Raw genomic sequence first — 20,822 nt, forward strand, 5'->3', positions numbered from 1 at the left:
TGCCCGCTTCCCCACCCCTGTCCCCCAAGCCTTCTGGCCCTGCCCGTCCTGTCCCCAGGGAGGCTGCTGGGCCAGTGGCTGAAGGAGGAGCAGCCACATTCCCTGGTGATCTCCTGCCCCAGGTGTCTGTGCCCTGACATGGCCTGGCCAGAGCCTGCTAGAGTGCAGCCAGCAGAGCACTGCAGGGGTTAAAGGAGGCCATGGCTAGCGGAGGGGGCCCACTGCTGGCTGACTCCGGGAAGGAGGCGGTGCACTGTTGGCCCGCCCCCTGGGCTGGCCTGGGAGGGAACCCGACTAGCAGAGCCCTCTGCTCAGTTGCTCCCAGCAGTGGCCCTGGGACCAGCTCTGCTCCTTGCACCCCGCTCCCTGCCTGGACACAGGCTCACTCGCTGCCTTCTTCTGGGAAACCAGCTTCTTGCCAGCCACAGCCGCTGCCTCCGCCACTGGCCACCGCCCCTGTCCTGGGAGTCTCTTGGCCCAGACACCCACCTGACTTAGTGGCTCCTCTGCAGGAAAGGTGAGTGAATGAGTATGCGTGTGTGATGGTGTACGTGTGTGTGAGTGTGCGTGTATATTTGTGTGTAGAGGGAAATGGAACCGGCCAGGGCTGCTGGGCTGTTGATACTGATGCTGTCAAGACCACAGATCAGATTAGGAGAAGGTGAGGTCAGCCTGCCTGGTCCCATGTCTCTGGGTCAGGCAAGCTGTTCAGAGGCCAACCTTGTCAGTCCCCTGTCTTCAGATGTTTCTGTGGTTCTGGCAGGGATGTCTGGGGTGCGGCTTGTCCCTGCTCTGAGAGAGCAACCAGTCAGAAGGAGTTTTGTTTGCTGGGGAAGTTGATGGTGTCAGTGGCTGCTTGGGACTGAGGCCAGCTGGAGGAGTAGGGAGGGACACAGGGTCCAAGGGAGGGGAAAGCTTGGGGGTCTCTTCTGCTACTCGCCTGCCCATTGCAGGGGCATGAGTATTTTTTCTTCTTCATCTCTTTCCCTGCCACCCACTTGAGCTGCTGTGAGGGCACCTTTCTTCTCCTAGGGGCTCACTTAGCTCCCTGAGGTCTGACCTTGGCTGCAGGGAGGGGCTGGCAGGCCTGGCAAGGTTAGAGTTCAAAGAACTTTTCCCATCTCCACTCCTCAGTGTGGGCTCTGCTCCCTTGCCCATGGGCACAGACTGGCAGGAGTGCCCCCCTCTGCCTTCTCCAACCACTAGCCCTTACTCCTTCCTCACCCCTCTGGGCAGAAATGGCTAATCCAGGTGGTTAATGAACAGACAGGGGCAGCTGCCTTCCCCCTGCTCCTCCCTCTCCCCCCACCCCTCCTCTCCTCTGACTCTGATGCCCTGCCTGCCACCCGTTCCCAGGCTGCAGAATCCATATGGAGCTGACCTCAGTGTCTGTCCCCCAGCCCCCAATCCAGGGCTTGGGCCAGGACTGCCTGCCCAGATGTTTTAGGCTGGCCACTGTTCTAGAAGAGGAAACTGGGTGAGAGTGATGGGGGGGACCCGGAGAAGCCTGCTGTGCTCCCAGGCTGGGCTCCCTGCTGGGGAAGGGATGGGGTTAGGGGACAGGATGGGTGGTGGGTGGGGAGGAGCTGGAGGAGGAGGACAGGCAGGCAGGCGGTTGTGGGGGTGAGAATAGAAGGGGGACCTGAAAACTAGGGTGCCAGGGTCTTTGGAGACAGGGGCTTCTCTTCTGGAAGTCCCAGCTGCCCTTTCAGTGTGGCAGCAGTGGGGAAGGTGTCGAGGGAGCACCCTCGATTCCCCTCCTGAAGCTGCCTGGGGTGGGTGGAGACCATGGTGGCTCAGATGTGACCTCAAGTTGCACCTGCCCCTGCCAGCTGGTGGCCACTCCTGTATGCCTGACTCCAGCTCTCCCTGGACCTCAGTACTTGCTATAGCTGGAGCACCCCCTGCCTGACACCTCTGGCCCAGGGTTGTGGGAGGGAGCGAGGGAGGATGTGGATTGAGATGGAGAGGTTGGGGGGAGAGCCCCGAATGGGATCAGCGCTGGAGACCCAGCTTGGAGTTGGCTTGGACTCTGCTGCCCATGGAGGGCAGGGAGTTGGAGAGGAGTGGGCTGGACCAGGCTGGGGAGGGTCTCGGCCAGTCTGGCTGACCACCAGAGCTGGGAGCCAGCACTGTAACCAGGAGCTGAGGGTTCTTGGCGGTGGAGGAGGCAACCTGGGACCCTCTGCTTCCAGGCGCCTGGCCTTGAGCCCTTCTGGCTCTGCTTCCCCATCCCTCATCCCATGCTTCTTCACACTTCACTTCCCACAAAGCCCCAGTGAAGAATTTCCCAGGGAGGTGGCGGTGTCCAGGAAGTATAAGCACGGAGAACCTGGTGGCCAGGTGGAGCAGGGCTGGGGTGGGATGCTTATGGGTTCAGAGAAGATGTTATTGTTTTGTGGACCAACTTCTGGCCTCTGATGGGCTGCGGCTGAAGCCTTGGAGTTTGGGGACCCTCCAGCTCCTGTTTCTACCCAGACAGGAGCAGGAGTCAAGGGGGGCCAGAAAGGACTTTTGTTTGGTCTAAGGAAGAGGAGCCTCAGAGGTGGAATCTCGGCTCAAGTGAAGGAAGAGCTTCCTAAGGACCCTGGTGGGTCAGCAAGAGGATGGGCTGTCTTGTAAGGTGGAGAGCATCTTGTACTGGGGGGAGTTTAGACAGAGGCTGAACAAGGGCTTGGAAGGATTCCTGGGCTGGGATGTGGTTAGAGGCGATGACCTGGATGGTCTCTTGGGATGCTGAGGGCCTGGGATACTTGGAGTCAGGGAATTCTCTGACACCAGAATGGGGGATCAGGAAGCTGTGTCCTCTGGCCTAGGGCGTGGGCACAGACCACTCGCAGGGGCCCCCTCCTTCCTGCCAATGTGTAAGGAACCAAGAGCCTGACGCTCTGCCCTGGCACTATGCCCCTCCCTCACACCCGTGGCTCAACTGCCTACCAGGTCCGCCCCCAGCTGCTTCCTGCAAAGGTTCTGAGGTTCTTCCTATTCCTCCTGGCCCACTCTGCCCCTTGCCTGTGGTGGGCTGTGTGACAGTGTGGAGTTGAGGGCACAGCAAGCACCACAGGCTTCACCCCCAACCCCTGCAGTTAGAGCCCATGTTCCCTGTTGAGGGGCTCTGGGGCCAGTGTGCAAGGACCAGGGGTGGGTGCTGGGATGTTGGGCATCTTGAACCCCTGCCCAGTTTGACCTCCCCAAAACAGGCCTCCCTAGCCAGCCTGGAGATGGTAGACCGAGGGCAGTGCCAAGATCTGAGATGCAGAAAAACTCAGGCATGGGTCTCATATGAGCCTCAGTTTCCACATTTGTAAACAATGCAGGGTTGTCCGGGCAGTGTCAAGTGGCTTGCATAACTGGCATGGGGTGAGGGATGCAAGGCAAGGCAGTTCCTCTCAAGGGCCTCTCAGGAGGGTGAGTAGGGGAGGAGCAGTCACCTCTCACAGGCCTTTCCAAACCTGCTTTTCCTGAGGTGGGCAGTGAGAGGAGAACCAGAGGGGGCAGGGGCCAAAGCATTCTCCAAACCAAACAGGTTTGGGCTTCCCATGATGGAAGTGCCCGTGAGTGCTTCCGGGTGGGCTTGAAACCCACCCTGGACTCCATCCTTCCTACACCAGCCAGCCTCCTCCACAGCCCCTCTGTGAATGCCTGTGCCCCCTTTTCTCCTGACCAGAGAGGGTGACACAGTAGGAGATTGAGATCACCCAACTCAACCACCACCTCCCACCAGGGGAGCCCCCTCCCAGTCTTGGTTTCATCTGATAGGGAGGTCCTTTCCAACGTCTAACTCCAATCCTCTTCTCCAGTCAGGGACTACATGAAGTTGCTAAATGACGACACTCTTTCCTGGGGTTTGAAAGAGACTCAGTGATGGTGGGAGGGGCATGCAGGGGAGGATTGGGAGACCTGAGTGTGCCGTGAGCCTGGGGCACCAGGGCGGGAGTGAGGGTGACAGGCAAAGGCTCTCGGCTACCAGTGCTTCTGGTTTCTTGGCTTAGTTCTGGAGCCAAAAGCCTTTTTGACCCCAGGAAACTGAGGCCCAGTTGAGGGATATGTTTGGAGGTCAGGGGCAGAGGAGATAGGCAGGAAAGCCCTCTCAGTTACCAGCCTCCAAATAAAGCAAATCAGAAGTGGGTGGAGGGAGCGGGTGGTTTTTGGAGACTGGGGTTTGGGAGGACTGGCCTAGACTTTGTCCCCATTACTATCCACCAATGTCCCCTGACTCAATAGCTCCCTGGCCAGATGGCTCTTAGCTTTCTAGGGCTATTAGGCATGCAGAGGTGTGGGCATAAGTGAGCTGGGACAAGGAGGTGGGGGTGGCAGGGTGGCCAGCCTGGCAGGCTGTGCCCACATCCCCTGGTGACACTTCCATTATGCAAGGTCACACCGGCCCTTCTGTCTTTCCTTCCCTCCAATGGTCTGGAGCGCTTTCTCATCTGGGAGGTTGCTGGACGCTAGAGAGCTCCAGGGCAGCCTCTACCCAGGTTGGTGGCCTTGGCCATCTTCCTACTTGCCCCACCTCGCCTTCCCTCGAAGGGAGAGGCTTGTCTCTGTGGAGCTGGAGCTGGTGTGGGAGGGGTGGTGGGTGGGCCTGAGCCAGTCCTTGGCGCTACCTCCTCCAGGGCTAGTCTGGGCTCTGCAGTCCCTGCCTTTTTAGGCCTGGAAGCCTGTAACTCAGCCCTGGGTGTGGGAGACAGGAGGGACTGGACCAGCAGCGTAGGGGCCTGGGGAGCTGATGGGGGTGAGGGGTCACAGGAATGGCTGGGGGGAATTCTGGCCCTTTGGCCACTATGGGGCCCCAGACCTGGGTCCATTTCCCCCAGGGACCTTCCTAGACCTTCATCTTCTCCCGCAGAGAAGACAGGACCCCACAGGGTTCTGTGATCCTTGCAAGTTTCCCATTTGCTCACCTGTCTTCTGGATGGATTACAAGCTCCTTGAGGGCAGGCCTGCACCTCTGGCCTCTCTGGTGATTCTTGCTGTGCTTGGCAGAGTGCTGCTCCACACGGATGACTGACTAATGGAGGGCAGAAGGGTGAGGGTTTTGATGGGGCCTGGTGAGGATTTGTTAGACTTGGACTGAGAGGTCTGTCTTGAGGCAGAGAATGTGAGTCTGGTGCCAGACTTCTGAGGATCAACTCATGATGACCCGGTTTACCAGCTGTGTGGTCTCAGCAAGTGACTGAACCTCTGTGAGCCTCAGTTTCCTCACTATCAAGTGGGATAATATCTGCTTCAAGGTATGGTTGTGAGGATCAAACGAGTTAATTTATTTAAAGTACTTTGGGCAGTGTCTGGCACATAGCAGGTGCTCAATGAAGGTTAGTTATTATTATTATTATTATTATTGGTGGTGGTGGTGATGGAGTTCTCTCTCTCTTGTCTTGTTGTTCTATCTGTAAGATGAAGGGAATTATGGGACCAAAGAGTGGAGAAGATGCTGGTGTCATTTTCCCTTAAGAGGTCCTAGCATCAGATCCCAGGGAAGAATCTTCTCTTCCCCCACTCTGTCTCTCTCTGCAATTAGAGGGCAGGCAGGGAGCTGAGGGGCCCTCCGGAGGTCTTGTCTGTTCAGGGAGCCCATGCAGATCTGTGTTTACAGAGGACTCTGAGAAAGTTGCCATCACTGTAAACAAGATGCATTATTATAAACCAGCCTGAGCTCCCCTTCTTGGATCCCATCCCATGCCTTGATGAGAGTCACAGAATCGGACACTCCCAGGCTGAGCAAGGGCCTCGCCTGGCCTCCAGGAAGCCTGCCCTGGACCATGGGCTACACCCATAGAGGTGGCATCTGCATTTTAAAGTAGGATCCCCAAATAACTGCTTCAAATTATTGTGTCTTATGCCCTCTAGGTCCCCCCAAAATCTAACTGGCATTCCTCTTGTTGCAGCTTTAATTCAGTTCCTTGTTGGTAGCGGGTAGAGGAGAACCATGTCCACTCTTCCTGCATGCCATATAAGCTGAGAGCTTTGAGCCCGTGCAAGGGTAGGGCTCCTGGCCACAATCCCTCTCCATCCCAGGCCTCTGCCCTCTCTGGGGTCTCCTGCTTTCCGGTGCCCCTGACATTCCTCATTAGCAGGGGTCAGCCCTCAAGGCCTGCCAAGCTGTATTCTCCACCCAACCTGGTTCCCACCCAGGGAGGCTGGGGTTGTTCTGGGTCGGGGGTGAACTCCATTTCCGGACCCCTGGCTCGCCCAGTTGCAGCTGCAAAAGGCATTAAGCTTTTTTTTGGAGAAAGAATGGGCTTGGGTTGATGATGATGACAGCTGGGGAGCGTTCCTGAGCTCAGCCTGACCCTATCTTGCTTCTCTTCCTTGACCCCCTGCTCACCTCTGCCCAATTTGTAGGCCATTGCTCATGTAGAGATGGGCCTCACCTTTGCCCCTTGATCTTGACCAGACCTGGACTATCAGCTGGTCTCCAGCCACCCTGTATGGGAGCAGTTTTTGTGTTCAGTCCTGGGCTTGGTGCTGGGTTAGGGAGTAGGGGTGGGGAAGAGGGCTTCAGGGGAAGTGGAAGAGAGGGGCTCCACCCTGGGTCCATCTGGGTGGGAGAGCAGTGCTCCTCAAGCGAGCAGATCTGAGTCTAGGCCTGGCTCTGTCCCTAGCCTCAGGAGGAGTCCCACCTGAGTCCCTTCTCTCGCTGGGCCTCAGTGCCCTCAACTGTAAATGAAGGGCTGAAAGGTGCAGGGGTGGGGGGGTCTGTGAGTCCATCTTCCCGGGGCCTCCGCTGGGCGTCCCCCAGTCCCAATGCTGTGGAACTTCACCTTGGATTGACCTTGCTTCCCTCCCCGCCCCACCCCCACCTCTGGCAGTCGCTGGCAGGAAGTCCTGCTGATTAGGGCCCTAATCACCGGCTGAGACTCCCAGAAATGGCAGAGCTGGTTGAGCGAGAGGGGCCGCCAAGCCAGGAAGGGGGGTGGCATGGGGAGAAGCCTCCACCCAGGGACATGAGCTGGGGTTCGGTCTATGATTTGGGGGTGGCAGAGATGGGCCAGCCCCAGGGGTCGGCTCCTTGGTTCCGGGGCGGTTCCTGTGGACCCACTGTGGACGCTGTGCGGCAGCAGCTGAGTCCAGCTGGGCACACGGGGCCGCTGGATTGTTCACTTTAAAAGCCTTCGAGGGCATCCACCCTATGCCAGTCAAGGTGCTGGGTATGAGGCTGGAAAGACGGGGAGACACGATCTAGTGGGGGGGACTAGGGGAGTAGACAGAGTATTGCTGCAAAACGCAGCGAGAACGTCAAGCAGGAGGCAGCTCACGTAAGCTGAAAGAGCAGAGGAAGCTTTGGAGAAGAGGTACAATTTGAGATGCATTTTGAAGTTTGGGAAGGAGTTTTGCAGGGAGGAAAAGGGGCAAAGACTTCTTCAGGCACAGGGGAAGGCATGTGCAGAGGCCCAGTGGCACGCAGGTAAGGAGAAATAATAAGCGTGGGTCTCCCTCCCAGCTCTGCTACATGGGTCTGAGCCTTAGTGTCTGCATCTGTAAAATGGGGTTCATATTTCCAACCTTGCAGTGCTAGCGTGGATATGAAATGAGATGCTATTTGTAAAGTTCTCAGCCCAGTGCCTGGCATGGAGCAAACCCACAGTATATGGAGGCTTAAAATGGCATGTGTGGGAAAGGATGGCTTTGGGGAGAGCCTGAAAGAGTTGCCTGGGGCTCAAGACGGGGGGATATTCTGAGCCAGGTTAAAGAGGGGAGCGGCAGGGGGTTTTAATACAGGGAAGACATGATGAGACTGTAATTTAGGAAGGGCATTTGGGCCACTGTGATGGCTGTACTGGGCAGGGGAGTCCTAGGGACAGGCCTCAAGCCAGGGCCTGGGTTCCTGGAATCCTATGTTCAAATTCCTCAGCCCTGGGGCTGGAAAATCCTCTCCCAAGTCACTTCATCTCCCTGATCCCTCTGGGCTTCCTTCCAGCATACTGTCCTCCCCTCCTGGATTGGGAGGCCAAGGAGGCCCTGAAATCTCCTTCCTGGGAGATCTTTCAGGCCAGGAGAGAGCCATCCTTGGCAAGTCTTCACACGCAGCCCTGGGATGGATGAACTGCAGCAGGCAGGAGTGAGGGTAGACTGTAGGCAGCTTATATTTTTTAAGGCACCGAGAGGATCCTTTTAGGGGCCTCCTTTACCATCTGACCTGGAACACAGTAGCCCCTCACTGTTTGTTGAATGAATGAATGAACAGCAGTGTTCCCTGGTCAGGGTGGAGGAGCCTGTTCGCTCGGAGGCAGCCATGCCCAGCCTGGCTCTACGTGGCCTGGTGAGTGCAGAGAGCGGCTGCCTGTCCAGAGCTAGATGGAATGTTGAATGTCTCAAAGGCCAGGTGCCTGGCATGTCGCAGGTGGTCAGGGACTGTGTGTTGATGAAGAAGAGGGAATTTCAGCAGCATTTATTTCCTAGAGCAATGACCTCTCATGAGGCAGAGTGATGTGGGGGTCAACTTCACAGACTCTGCAGCCACACTGTGTGCATGTGAATCCTGACCCCGTCCACATGGTCTGCATGTGAATCCTGACCCCACCTCTTGCAGGCTATATGACTATGAACAACTTACCTGACCTGCCAGTGCTTCCTTTTGCTCACCTGTAAAATGCAGGAAATGAATAGAGCGGGTCTGGCACGCAGGCTGTTCTGCATAAACCTTGGTGATTGTTATTGCTGTTTTTGTTGTTGTTATTACTATTATTGGTACAGTGGGAGAGAGTGGGGCTGGCAGCAGGAGTTTCTTGGCTGGGATGAGTGCAACTGCCCAGAGTGGGAGGGGAGAGCACAAGAGATAGATGAGGCTCCTTTGGAGGCTTAGAAGGAATTCAGTGGCTCATGAACTGCCTCCACCACCACATATGTGGCTGCCTCTGCTGTGGCGGGCTGAGCTGGGCCAAGCGTGGGAGTGGAGGCAGTGGTCAGGCCTGGATTCCAGGCTGGAGCCCTGGGAGAGCAGAGGCGAGCCAGGGTGAGGGGTGGGGGCTGGGGGAGGAGAGGTGATTGGAGAGGAGGCCATGACTCTCCCAAGTTCCCAGCTGGGACCCTAAGAATTCCTCCCATCATCTCCTGCCAGAGGGCCTGGCCCTTGAGCTCCAGAGCCTCCGGAGGGCCTGCAGTCCATCTCCCTGCCTCCTGGGCAGACTGTTCTGAGTAGGTGGCCTGGAGTCCGGTGCCCCTTCACTGTTGGAAAGTGATTCCTCCCCAGTAACCACTGTCTGGCTGCAACTCCTTCCTCCCCCTCCTCACCTTGCCTTCAGATCTCCCGTCTTCAGCACTGCTTTGCAAAAGGAGGGTGAGAGAGTCAACTTCAGGGGCCTGCTCTGACTTGGGGCAGAGAGAGAAGTCCGTGTAGTGCCACGGAACGACCCGTGGCAGGGGTGTCAGGTGGCCGGCTAGTCCCTCTTGGCACTATGTGACTTTAGGCAAATTGCTTCCACTTTTTGGGCTTTGGTTTCCTCAATTGCGAAATGAGAAGTTCAAGTTAGGGGTGTTCTCTCTTTTCAGCAGTGCTGAAATTCTGCAAGTCCACGGATCTTTCTGAACAGAGAGGCTCCTAGTCTTGAGGCCTTTGGCAGAGCTGTCCAGCGTGGAGGTGGGATCCTGTTGGCTCTTCAGGCATCTGCTGGGATGCCATCTGAAATGCTGGGGAGGTCCTGCCAGCACTGGAATTGGAACGTTCTTTGCCCAGTGACCACTCCTCCAGGCAGCTTGGTTTCTTGGAACAGAGCAGAGGGCAACAGCTGTCGGGGTTGGGCTGGCCAGAATCTCCCGTCTCTGTCCCAGTGACTCAGGTGGGGATACACTTGGCAGGATTGAAGCCAATGAAGCAAGGGAGGGGACTGGGGAAGATCTGCTGCCCGCCTTGGCCACCCAAAGGGAACAGAGTGGGAGGAAGTGATGTGCTGGGGACGGGGGTGCAGAGGCAAAGTGAGTAACAGTTGTGAGTAATGGCTCAGTGTCTCCACTGGGTAGGTGGCTCCTAGACTGCACAGAGCTGTCTGGGGCTCCGGAAATTCTCCCCGGAGGCCCAGCCACTGAATCACAGCAGCCTGAGCTCCTCCCTCCCTGTCCTCCTTAGGAGCTGGGGGTCCCGGCCAGCAGGGTGCCACACTTCATCCCCTCTGCCTCTCTGTGCTTCTCCGGATCAGCCCCTCCCATCACCTATGCCTTCATACCCCCTCGGCTCCATCGCTGCTCTGTCTTGTCTTCTAAGCACCCAGGCGACTTGGCTTGCCTCAAGGAGTGTAGAATTTGCAGTCTGGCTGTCCGGGGTTTGAGTCCCAGCTCGACCACTCATCGCTGTGTGACCTTGGCCAACACATTTCTCCGCTGTAAGGTTCAGTAGCCTCATATGTGAAAAGAGGCTACTGCTTGTTGAATCTCTTGTTGGAAGGATTAAATGGGATAACCTTTATGAAGTACACGTTCTTTATATGTGTTCGAATAATATGGTTGTCCTGAGCCCTACACTCTGTTTTGCCCTTCCTCACCACCTCTGTCCCTAAAATTCCAGCTCCCTGTGCTTCCACCCAATAATGTTCAGGCTGCGTATCCTCCTATCTACTCCACCCTGTTGTTTGTGCACCTGCTCTTCCATTTCTGACACCTCCCACCCAGCTTCTGCCCGTGTGCCTTATCCCTTCACCTGCTCTTCCAGAAGGATGGGCGGGGCTCAGATGGGACAGGCAAGTGTGAGGGGAATTTGCTCCTTGCCCAGGCTGTAGTGGGCACTTTGAAAGGAGCTGGGAGGTCTGGGTGTGCTTCAGGGGCCCTGGGCTGCTCTTGTACCCCCCATCTCTGCTGGCTCATGCTCCCCCTGCCCCAGTCTGTACACATGGGCTCCTTTCCCCTTCTGGCTTCCTGGAATCGGCTGTGCTTGGGGCCATGCAGAGTGCCCCTGCCAGTGGATGTGTTGGCGGGGGTGCTGATGTGTTTCTGTTTGCGTGGCTCTGCTTGGGGCGGGGCCCAAGCACCACGGGGTGACTTTGCATCTGGGTCTGGCAGTGGTCAGGCATGTGTGCTGTGTGTGCCTTGGGCTGTTTTGAGCTGTGCGTATGCAAGGCTGCAGTGTCTGGGTCGCCGGGTCTTTAGCTGATGCCAGCTTTTTCTTCTGTCCGTTTGAAATCTCTCAGTGTTTTCCGAGTCAGAGAGCCAGGTCTTCTTCCGCCCCTCCATTTGCCCTCCTCCTTCCCCTCCCGACATGGTTTCAGATACATGCATCTCTGAGGTCTGCCTGGGAGCAAGGAAGCATTACGAAGGGTGGATATGCGTCAAATGGAGCCAAACAATGCTGGTGACAGCCAGGCCTACTCTGGCCTTCAGTGCTGGCTGCGCGTCAAGCCTCTGCTGCCTGATAATTGGAAGTGAGAGGGGGACTTTCTGCCACTTGGCCCCAGATGGATTTCAAGGAGCAACAGAGAGCTGGGCTGCCCTGCCCTCAGGACTTTCTGCTTCCAGGGGCTCCTGGTGCAGCCTCGTCCATCAGAGCAGATGGGGTTCCAGAACACCAGCCCCCGATACACGCTAATTGTGCACAACAATTGCACTGCCTCCTGTCACTGCCATCTAGGGGCCAGGAGTTTTCCACATGAGTGAATTTTCAGATAACTGAAGCTTATGCATGGAAGAATTCAGAGCTCAGGAAAAACGGTGGATTTTTTTGATGGAAAGTTCTCGCATTGTACAGTGTCCCACACTTTCTTTGACTTTGACAATAGATGGGATCTTAAAAAGCAGCTCCTTCCTCTCCCTCTATTGTTTCTCAGTTTCTTCTTCTGTAAAATGGGGATAGGAATAGGACCTGCTTCACAGGGGTGAGGTGAGGATTAAGTGCTTTGAGACGCATAAGATGCTTAGAACTGAGCCCAGTGCATAGAATTTACTAGTCTGTAAATGAGGATGCTGAGGTGCAGAGAATGCCATTAATCACCTCTAGGCTAACATAGAGGGAACTAACATCTCCTAAGCATATACTATATTCCACACAATTTTACTGATGGCACCTAAGTCAACTTTATTGAGTACTTCCAGCCACTCTGCAAAGGTGATCTCACCCCCATTTTACAGAGGGGCAAACTGAGACTCAGGGAAGTTAAATCAGGTCTCAATAGCTTGTTTGTAGCAAAACTGGCATTTGAGCCCATGCCTGACTCCCAGTCCAGGTTTTTTTCTATCCCTACTCCTACCCTGTAGTTGGAAACTCATGGCCTCTTAGTGTGTTCAGGAATCTGGAAATGAGGACCTGCAAACAGGAGTTACAATCTCATAGAGCTGAATCTGCTCCCAGGTACCAGGTTTGGGTTTAGTGCAAAGCTGTCTGGAGTCAGGCGATGAGAAAAAATGACCTCTGGGGACGTCCAGGGAACATAAGGCCATAGATCAGCTTTGAGGATGTGGGATTTTTTTCCTAAATAATATGTGGTTGGGTTGCTTTCCACTCTGTTCCGCCTTTTGGCCAGCCTTAAATTCTTAAAAGGAGACATAGGTAGACATCAGAAAGGATTTCCTGATTGTCCACCACATAGGACAGTGATACAGCAGCATAGGGAACCCGAAGAGTCAAAAATTTAAGGCACTTCTTCAAATCTGAGATGTCTTTTATTAAAAAACATTTTAACGTTTCCGAAAATGGAATGCACCTTAGGATTGATGTGTACAATTCAAGTAGCCTTTCCCCCTCCTCAAAAACTGTTATTCAGTTGATGATGCTACATACAATCAACAGCATCCTTGAAATTAGGAAACAGGGAGGTGAACACCTGCGGTTTGCAAGTAACTCTACAGGTGTTGAAAGCAGAGAGGTCTCTATGCCCTTGTCCTGGCTGGCAAACAGACGATGGCCTAGCTTCAGAAGACAGGGGCTAATGTCTTTGTGGGTCTCTGATGTCTGCGTGGATTTGAGTGTGGCCCTAGCCCCAGAATTCTCTATTTTGGGCCTGGCTTAGTCCCCCACAGCCTACCATCACATGTCCCCGAGGTGGTTGGCATGGTCCTCAGCGCTGCCTGAGACCTTTGGCTCTTTGGGTTTTCCCACTGCTCTTAGATTTTTTTCCCATGCACCCTTCCTGCCTTACTGTTCTAGCACAGCTAAGGTCAAAGACTTTTGTTCCTTCAAGTTTCCATCTAGCAACAGAAACCCTTGGTGGAAAGTGAGGGGGTGGGGTGGGCAGCCTCCCTCTGGGTGGAAAAAACAGATGGACTTGAATCCCAGTGAAATCCTAGCCCTCTCCATACCTCCATTATAGCATTACTGGGCCTATTTTATAATTCTCTGTTTACATGCCTGTCTCCCCCACCGGGCCACAAGTTTCCCTCCTGGGCGGGGCCATCCTCACTCATCTGTCTCCAGAGCTGGGAACCTGGCATGGAGGGGCACTCAGTGGGCATTGTTGAGTGAACACGTGGTCTCGCTCCCCATGCCTGTCACCTCGTCTCACACGAGTTCCACTAGAACCATGACCACAGACCACAGCCCTTTCCTTGAGCAGCTCTTCTAGGAACTTCCTAGAAGCTCTGTTCTCTGTGCTGCCGGCCCTGTCCCCCAGCCTCCCTGCTTCAGAATAGGCCGGGGAGAAGGGGTGGGGTTTTCCTGCTCTTTGGGTTGCTGGAGAAGGCAACTCTGAAGCCTGCATTCCATATTGCCTGTTCACACCTCCTCTTCTAGCATGGTGGCTGGCTTCCCCCTAGTCCTCTGGCCGCATGCCTCAGCAGCTCTGACTGCCCCACTTTCCTGCCACTCCATCTTCTTATGTTCCTGGGAGCCCCTCTTTAACCTCTCTCCTCTGCTCCCTGCCCAGCTCAGAGCCTCTTCCAGTCTGGACTCTCAGGCTCCAGCCCTGCACCTCACCCATGCCTTCTCACTGGCTCTGGGGGCATGAGCCCACTCCAGGGCCCTGGACATTGGCCACAGCCTGGCCCTCCAGGTCATGTGCACTGTGGCATGAGTTGCCTCTCTGACCGCCTTTCTCCATTTGGCCCTGTGTGCCCTGGGCACAGTCAACTGGTCTCCGTGTTCTCTGACCCCTGGCATCTCTCCTCCCTACCCACCTCAAAGGCCGTGTTCTCCATGAAACTTTCTGTGACACCCGACTGGGCAAGGTGGTGGGGTCCTGGGCAGAGCAGAGGCTTTGGACACAGCCATGGCAGAACTTGGTTCGATTTCCATTATTTACCGGTTGTGTGACCTTAGGCTGAGAATGCAACCTCTTAGTGCCTCATTTCCTCATCTGCAAAATGGGCTGATAGCCCCTAGCTCAGAGTGCGCTGTATTGAATGAAAGAGGACCTGAACGTAGTTTTCTCTGGCCAGAGCAAGGGCTTTGAGGTGGAGAGGTGAGAAATGGGAGTGGAGGGGGAGGCATAGCCAGGTCCCGAAGGGCCTGATGGCCATATTAGGACATTTGGACTTTCTCCCGTGAGCTGGGAGCTATGCAAGAACTTTAGGCAGAGAAGTGACACTGCTGGATGTGCATTTTAGAAATAGCTCCCTGGCTGCCAAGTGGAGAATGGGGTGGAGGGGACAAGGCTGAGGGCAGGGAGACCAGTGTTGTAGGCTGTTGCAATCATCTCTATGATTAATAGGACCTGAGAAGGGGTGTATGTGGCTCAGAGAGGAATTTAGGAGGAGGAATTGCCTAGGCTTGGTGGAAGGGAGGGGAAAGAATGAAGGAAGACACTTCTGGCTTGAACAACTTTGGTGGCCGGGGCGGGTTGGGGGTGGAGGGCTGAGGGAGTGGTGGTGGGTGGAGCTGGGGGTGGTGGCGGGGGTTGTCAGTGTCATGCAGGAAGGCCAGGAGGTGGCCGAGTGTGGACAGGATCATGACTCCAGGATGCTGATGGGTCATGCCCTGGGCCCCTCTGTGCCCTCTGACCCCTGCTGGAGCTTCCCTGTGGCCCTGCCTGTCCCGGCCTTTTGTCCTGGCTATTGTGGGGACCCTCTCACCCTGCCCTGGTAGGCTTGCTGTTTTGTGCTCCCTGGGCCTGGCACACAGTAGGTACTCAGTGAAGCTCTGCTGAACCCCACGTCTCTGACACCCCTGCTCATCAGCACATGCTCCTAAGAAGTCCGGCCTAGGGTGCAGCCTCACCTCTCCCAGCTTCCCTGATTCGGGGTGTGGGTGAGTGTGGCCCCTGAGCCAGGGCCCTTGAGATCCCTGCTTGGGTTGTCTGGAGGCAAATCTTCAGAGAAGACTCCCTGCCTTCACCTGGGGTGGGCCCATCTGGGTGCCATGGTGTCATGTCTTCTTCCAGGCTGGCTTGGGAGGGGCTGGCTTCAGTGGTTGGGAGGCCCATGGGTCCCACAGCTTGGCCTGCTGGTCCCCCCGAGTTCCCCTTGTTGTTGTCAGCTTCTGACTGAAGCTGCCCAGAACTGCACATTCCACAGGCTCCTGAAGGGCCAGGCACACCTGCTCTTCCCTGCCTTGCTCAGGTCTGGTTATTGAGTGGCCCTTATGTGGACCTGGCAGCTGCTCTGTGTGTGGGTGTGGTTAGAGGTGGGGAGGTTCTTGTCTGAAGAGGAACTCCCCTGTCTGGAGAGCCCATCTCGAGTGCCTTGCAGGACAGGGAGCCTAGCAGTGGGCTGGGGGGTCAGTGAGTGGGGCCGGGGAAGAGGATCCTGAGACAAGAAGAGGAAATGGAGGAGGAAGCAGTGGGCAGCTGGAGCTTTGGGGACAGGTTGATGGGGCCGTTGATCTAAGAGGAGCTCGGCTCAGGAGGATTTGGGGAGGGGTGGGGTCTGGGGCCTCGATGAGTCAGCCCTCTGGGACTCCCCTGTGTCCTGTCTGCTCCAGGTTCTGGGTCCCAGCCTGTGCTGGGTTTGGGGAAAGTGCCAGGCCTGCTCCCTGTCCCCACTGTCTTTGGAGGGACACTCAGGGTTTGGGCGTGTGTGCCCTGGCTTGGTGTTGCTGGGAACAGGCCCCTTCTTGCCTCCAGGAACTTGATGCGCTTCATTTCCTGGTCCAAACAGAACTCTATATAAGGGAAGGAAACAGCCTAGCAGATCGGGGAGCCTGGAGAGGCTGGAGCAAGCCCCGGTGAAGGCCAGCTGCCTGGCGGGGAGGGCACAGGCCTGGGGAGGAAATGGGCCGGGGTAGCGGCCACCTTCTCTCCAGGATCCCTCCTTCTGAGGGCTTGAGGCTCAGCCTGGGAGGCCAGTGTCTTTGAGCTGTGCTGGGACCCTTGAGACCTCTGGCCCTTCCAGGCAAGCCTCGTAATCTTGTCCCCACGCCCTCCCTCCATGGCCTTGGAATTCTTGTAGCTCCTTGTCTGCTGAGCATCCTCAGGTCCTGAAGGAGGCCTGCCTCCTTCCTGGCTGCCAGGCCAACAACTGGCCCTCTCCCCTGGGCCTCCCAGCTTGCCTTACCGGGTTGAAGGGGCTGTCTGGGGCCTTCCTGAGTTCCAGTAGACTCATGGTGTGAGGCCTGAAGTGCTGGACTGTCCACAGATAGGAGGATCACCTGTCTATTTCCTCATCATGGGCATGGAGACTGGGGCCTTCTGGGATCATTGTCTGGATTTTTCTGGACCCCTCTGGTATCATCTCAGAGACCAGCGCTCAGAAGCTGCCTGCCTTCTGGCCACAGGTTCCTGGGGCAGGGCCCAGAGGGTGAACAGCAGGCAGAGCTGTGGGCATGCCAGGTCTGCTCTAAGAGTGGGTAATGGCACCCTCCCATGCTCTGGGTGAGGAAGAGAAGCCAAGGGTGGGGATGGGGGTCACTGCAAATGTGTGTTTTGTTAGGGTGGAGAGGAGGGCCCCTAGGCTTCAGGGTGCCTGATGGCCTCTTGTCTCTGGGTTATAGGGTCCTCTTCTCCCCCACTTTCTCCTTCCCCTTATTGTTATTAGTAATGTGACTGTACATCCTTGCTTGCCTTAAACGTCCCATCCTTCACCTCCCCCAGACCCTACTCCTGGGCATCTTTATCTGGAGCATAGTTTCAGCCTGGTCCTTCTCCTACACAAGTGCCTTCAGTGGCTCCTCAGTGCCAATGGCTAAAATTTAACTCCTTCACTGGGCATTCAAGGTTGCCCATGGTCAAGCCTAGAAAGACAGTTATGCCATCCTTCTTCCCTTCATCCCTTCCAGTGCCTGCTTCAATGCTCCTCTTCCTTTCCTTCACCCATCCTGTGTCCCAGCCAAAGGGTGCTTCTAGTGGTTCTTTCAACACGCCAAGCATTCCCACCTCCGTGCCTTTTTAATGTGTTATTCCTACCCCCAAATGTCCTTTCCCCATCTCCACCTTTCAAAACCTTATCCAAGTGGGCATCAGGCTCTGAGCCAGGCATGGGGACTTCTCAGTGGAAATGACCCATGTGCTGCCTGCTCTCGGGGCTTTCAGGGGTAGTGGGTGAGACACACAGTGGATAAACAGAAGCAATGCATCCTCCATGCCAGGCTCAGGTGCCCCTGCTCCATGGAGCCTGTGTGGGGCCCCTGACTTCTCTCTGTGATCCCACAGCCCTGGCACCTCTGCCACAGCATGGGCCCTGTTCCACTCTAGAGGCAGCGTGACAGGTGGGGCAAGGCAAGTGTTTGAATCTGGCAGACCTAGGTGACAGCCCTGATACCGTCCTTTGGAAGCTGTGCCTTCTCTGGTCTGGTAGAATTGTTGAGAGGACTGCCTGAGACCCTGGAGGATGGGGATGCTAATGCCTGCCTCATGGGTGGTTGTGAGGAGTGAAGCGATGTATACACAAAAGCTTAGGACAGTGCTTGGCATGCAGAGAGCTTAGCAACGAACACTTCTTTTGCTGCCGCAATGACTACCACTAGTTATTCCACTTGGGGCAAATTGCTTAACTTCTCTGAGCCCATTTACCTGAAAAACTTGTCAAGAAGATCACAAAAAATAAGGTATGTAAAGCACCCAGCTCAGAGACACACAGTGGGTGCTCTACAAACCCCAGTTTCCTTCCCTCCCACGTAACTTTTGGGGCAGGGATGTAAGGTGGGTGTCAGCAAAGAACTTCTCTGGAAGCAACCCAAGTGTCCATGGATGGATGAATGGAAAAACAAGAGGTGGTGTAATCTGTACAGTGGAACAGTATTCAGCCTTAAAAAGAAGTTCTCATACATGCTACAACATGAATGACTGTTGAAAATATGATGCTAAGGGTATTAGTCTGCTTGGGCTGCCATAACAAAATACCATATGCCGGGTGACTTTAACAATAGAAATGAATTTTCTTATGGTTCTGGAGGCTGGAATCCAGAGGCTGAGATCAAGGTATGAGCAGGGTTGGTTTCTCCTGAGACCTCTGTTCTTGGCTTGGAGATGCCGCCTTCTCCCTCTGCCTTCACACGGTCTTCCCTGGTATATTTCCGTGCCCTCGTTTCCTCTACTTACGAGGACACCAGTTAGATTGGATTAGGGCCTCATTTTAACTTAGTTACCTCATTAAAGACCCTGTCTCCAAATACAGTCACATTCTGAGGCTACTGAGGGTTAGGACTTTGATATATGAAGGAGGACATAGAATTCAGCCTCTAACACTGAGTAAAATAAGCCAAGTATCAAAGGGCAAATATTATATGATTACTCTTATAGGAGGTACCTAGAATAGGCAAATTCATAAAGAAAGAGAGTAGATTAGAGGTAACCAGGGGTTTGGGGGAGGGGGAATGAGGGCTAGTGAGTGTGAGGATGTTTGGGATGATGAAAAGCTTCTAGAAATGGATAATGGTAATGGTTGTATATTACCGTGAATGTACTTAATGCCACCGAATACATTTAGAAATAGTTAAAATAGTAAAATGTTATGTGCCTTTTGCCACAGTAAAGAAAAAGGGACTAACAGGAGATGGTGGGGGGACCCCTTTTCCATTCAGTCTTATATGAAATGCTGAATTCCCAGATGCACGTGGGTCTCGTTTAAGCTGGGGGCAAAGCTGTCCTCTCCAGTCCCAGGGGCCAGGTGAGTGTGAGTGCGTGTGGGGAGCCCCTCTGGAGGGCTGGGCAAGCTTAGGAGTTTGGGATTTTACATAACCAAGTCTGAGAGGTTGGCTCTTTCTTGGTGGCCTGGGGACAGGAGTGTCACCCAGTTGGGGTCCTGGTCCTGCCACTTGCAGGTTTGGGAGGTGAGAGGGGCAGTGCTAGGCAGATGCCTGGGTTTTCTCTTGATCTGCAAAGAGCAGTACCTGGAGTCCACAGACCATAAAAATGCCTGTAGTCCACAAGCCACACACACACACAAGATATTTATTTACATTTTTAAAAGGGGTTGGTTTGAGAAACATGTAAAAACACAACAGAACATTTCATAGGCCATTTTACACAATAAGATAGGCAATAATAGCACTTATATTTTTGCAAGCATAAACACTCAGGTGTTTAATATAGTCACACTGGTATAACAGTTATGAGCAGATGAACCGTATTCATAAAGAAGTAAGCAAAAGGGAAATGTATAAACACATATTGCTGTGGTTGGTAATTGTGTACCCCCAGCTTTATAACTGCAGTCACCTGAAATACCATGATGAGACAACCTAAGTCTTGTGATGAGACTGATCAAAAACCTCAGTAGGTCACCACTGCATAACCACTGCACCAGACACCCAAAGGGCCAAGATCTCAAGGAATTTTGTCTTTCACAAATGCAGATGTAGTGGGATTATGATGTAAACTCCTTCCCAGCTGATTAACCTGGGCAAACATGACCTCGTGGAGCCTCTGTTTCTCCATATGTGAAACGGGAGAAATATTGCTGACTCTGCGGGCTTGCAGGGTCTCAGAGAGATCAAGTGTATGACGGAATTAGCCCCAGTGCCTGGCGCAAATGCTTAACAAATGGCAGCGATTCTTACCACAAGTGGCCACAGGTGCCTCCTGTCTTCAGGCCTCGAATCACTTTCATTCCTTCAACAGACATTTAGTGTGTACCTACTGTGTGGTGGCTCTGTGCTGGACTAGTTTGAGGGATAAGATGTGCTTCCTGCCCTCATGACACTTGTTTTCTAGAGGAGGAAACAGATGATAGACAGGAAAGCACACACACCTATAATTACAAATTGTAATAAGGTCTGTGAAGGAAGAGATATGAGTGTGGGAGAGAGAATATTGTGTGGGGCTGTGTGTGTGTGTGTGTGTGTGTGTGTGTGTGTATGAGAGAGAGAGAAACATAAGGGAATTAGGGAGGGTCTCTGGGGTGGTGACATTTAAGCCAAAGCCAGAAGGACAGGAAGGACACAGCTACGCAGACAGCTGGAGGAAGAGCATTCCAGGCAGAGGGAACTGCGTACGCACAGGCTCCGAGGAAGAACAGAACTAGGTGTTGGAGGGATTGAGGGGAACCCACCTCTGTGTGTGGCTTCAGGTCCCAGAAAAGGGGACTGAGCATAGAACGAAGAGGGAGAGGAGGGCAGAGCCTGGGTCATGCAGGGAGTTCCCTGCCTGGGCTGGCTGCTCTCTAGCGCTTTTAGGCCCTCGTGTCCTGGGGGAGTATCCGCGGGTGTGCCCTGTTGTTGGCATTGTGCTCAGGCACCTTTGAAGTTGAGAAAATACTAGTGGGTGTGGGGGCGGACGAGTGCCAGGCATCAGCCCTGGTCTGGGAGGCTACCATGCTCACCTTCCAGCTGCACCCCCGGGGCTCCACCTCGCAGCCTCCAGAGCCAGACTGCTCTGCTGCAGTGCTGGGCAAATTGTTAACCTTTCTGTGCCTTAGTTTCTTCATCTGTGAATTGGGAGTAATAGCATCCAATGAGAGCAATGGGCTTGGTACAGTAACTAAGCTTTGGTTAGTGTGAGCAAAGGGCTGAGTGTAGACATAGTGCACTCACTCCATGAGCATTGCTCCTGTGGCTGTGGATGGCTCTGTGGACGTGCGTGTTTCTAGCATAG

General features: G+C 54.6%; 1 protein-coding gene across 7 annotated transcripts in view; it reads left to right on the forward strand.

Annotated features, from left to right (window-relative positions):
• Positions 1–20,822, forward strand: part of TNS1 (tensin 1) — a 214,892-nt gene that overhangs the window by 65,994 nt on the left and 128,076 nt on the right. For 5 of the 7 annotated variants that reach the window (XM_032754544.2, XM_032754545.2, XM_032754546.2 and 2 more), the window contains exon 1: positions 340–517. The exons of the other annotated variants lie outside the window; for them this stretch is intronic. The gene's annotated coding sequence lies outside the window, so the exon portion shown is untranslated. Of the gene's footprint in view, positions 1–339; positions 518–20,822 lie in introns of those variants that run through there. 7 annotated transcript variants of the gene reach the window in all.

This window comes from Hylobates moloch, unplaced genomic scaffold, assembly GCF_009828535.3.
Source record: "Hylobates moloch isolate HMO894 unplaced genomic scaffold, HMol_V3 SCAFFOLD_1, whole genome shotgun sequence".
Taxonomy (NCBI): domain Eukaryota; kingdom Metazoa; phylum Chordata; class Mammalia; order Primates; family Hylobatidae; genus Hylobates; species Hylobates moloch.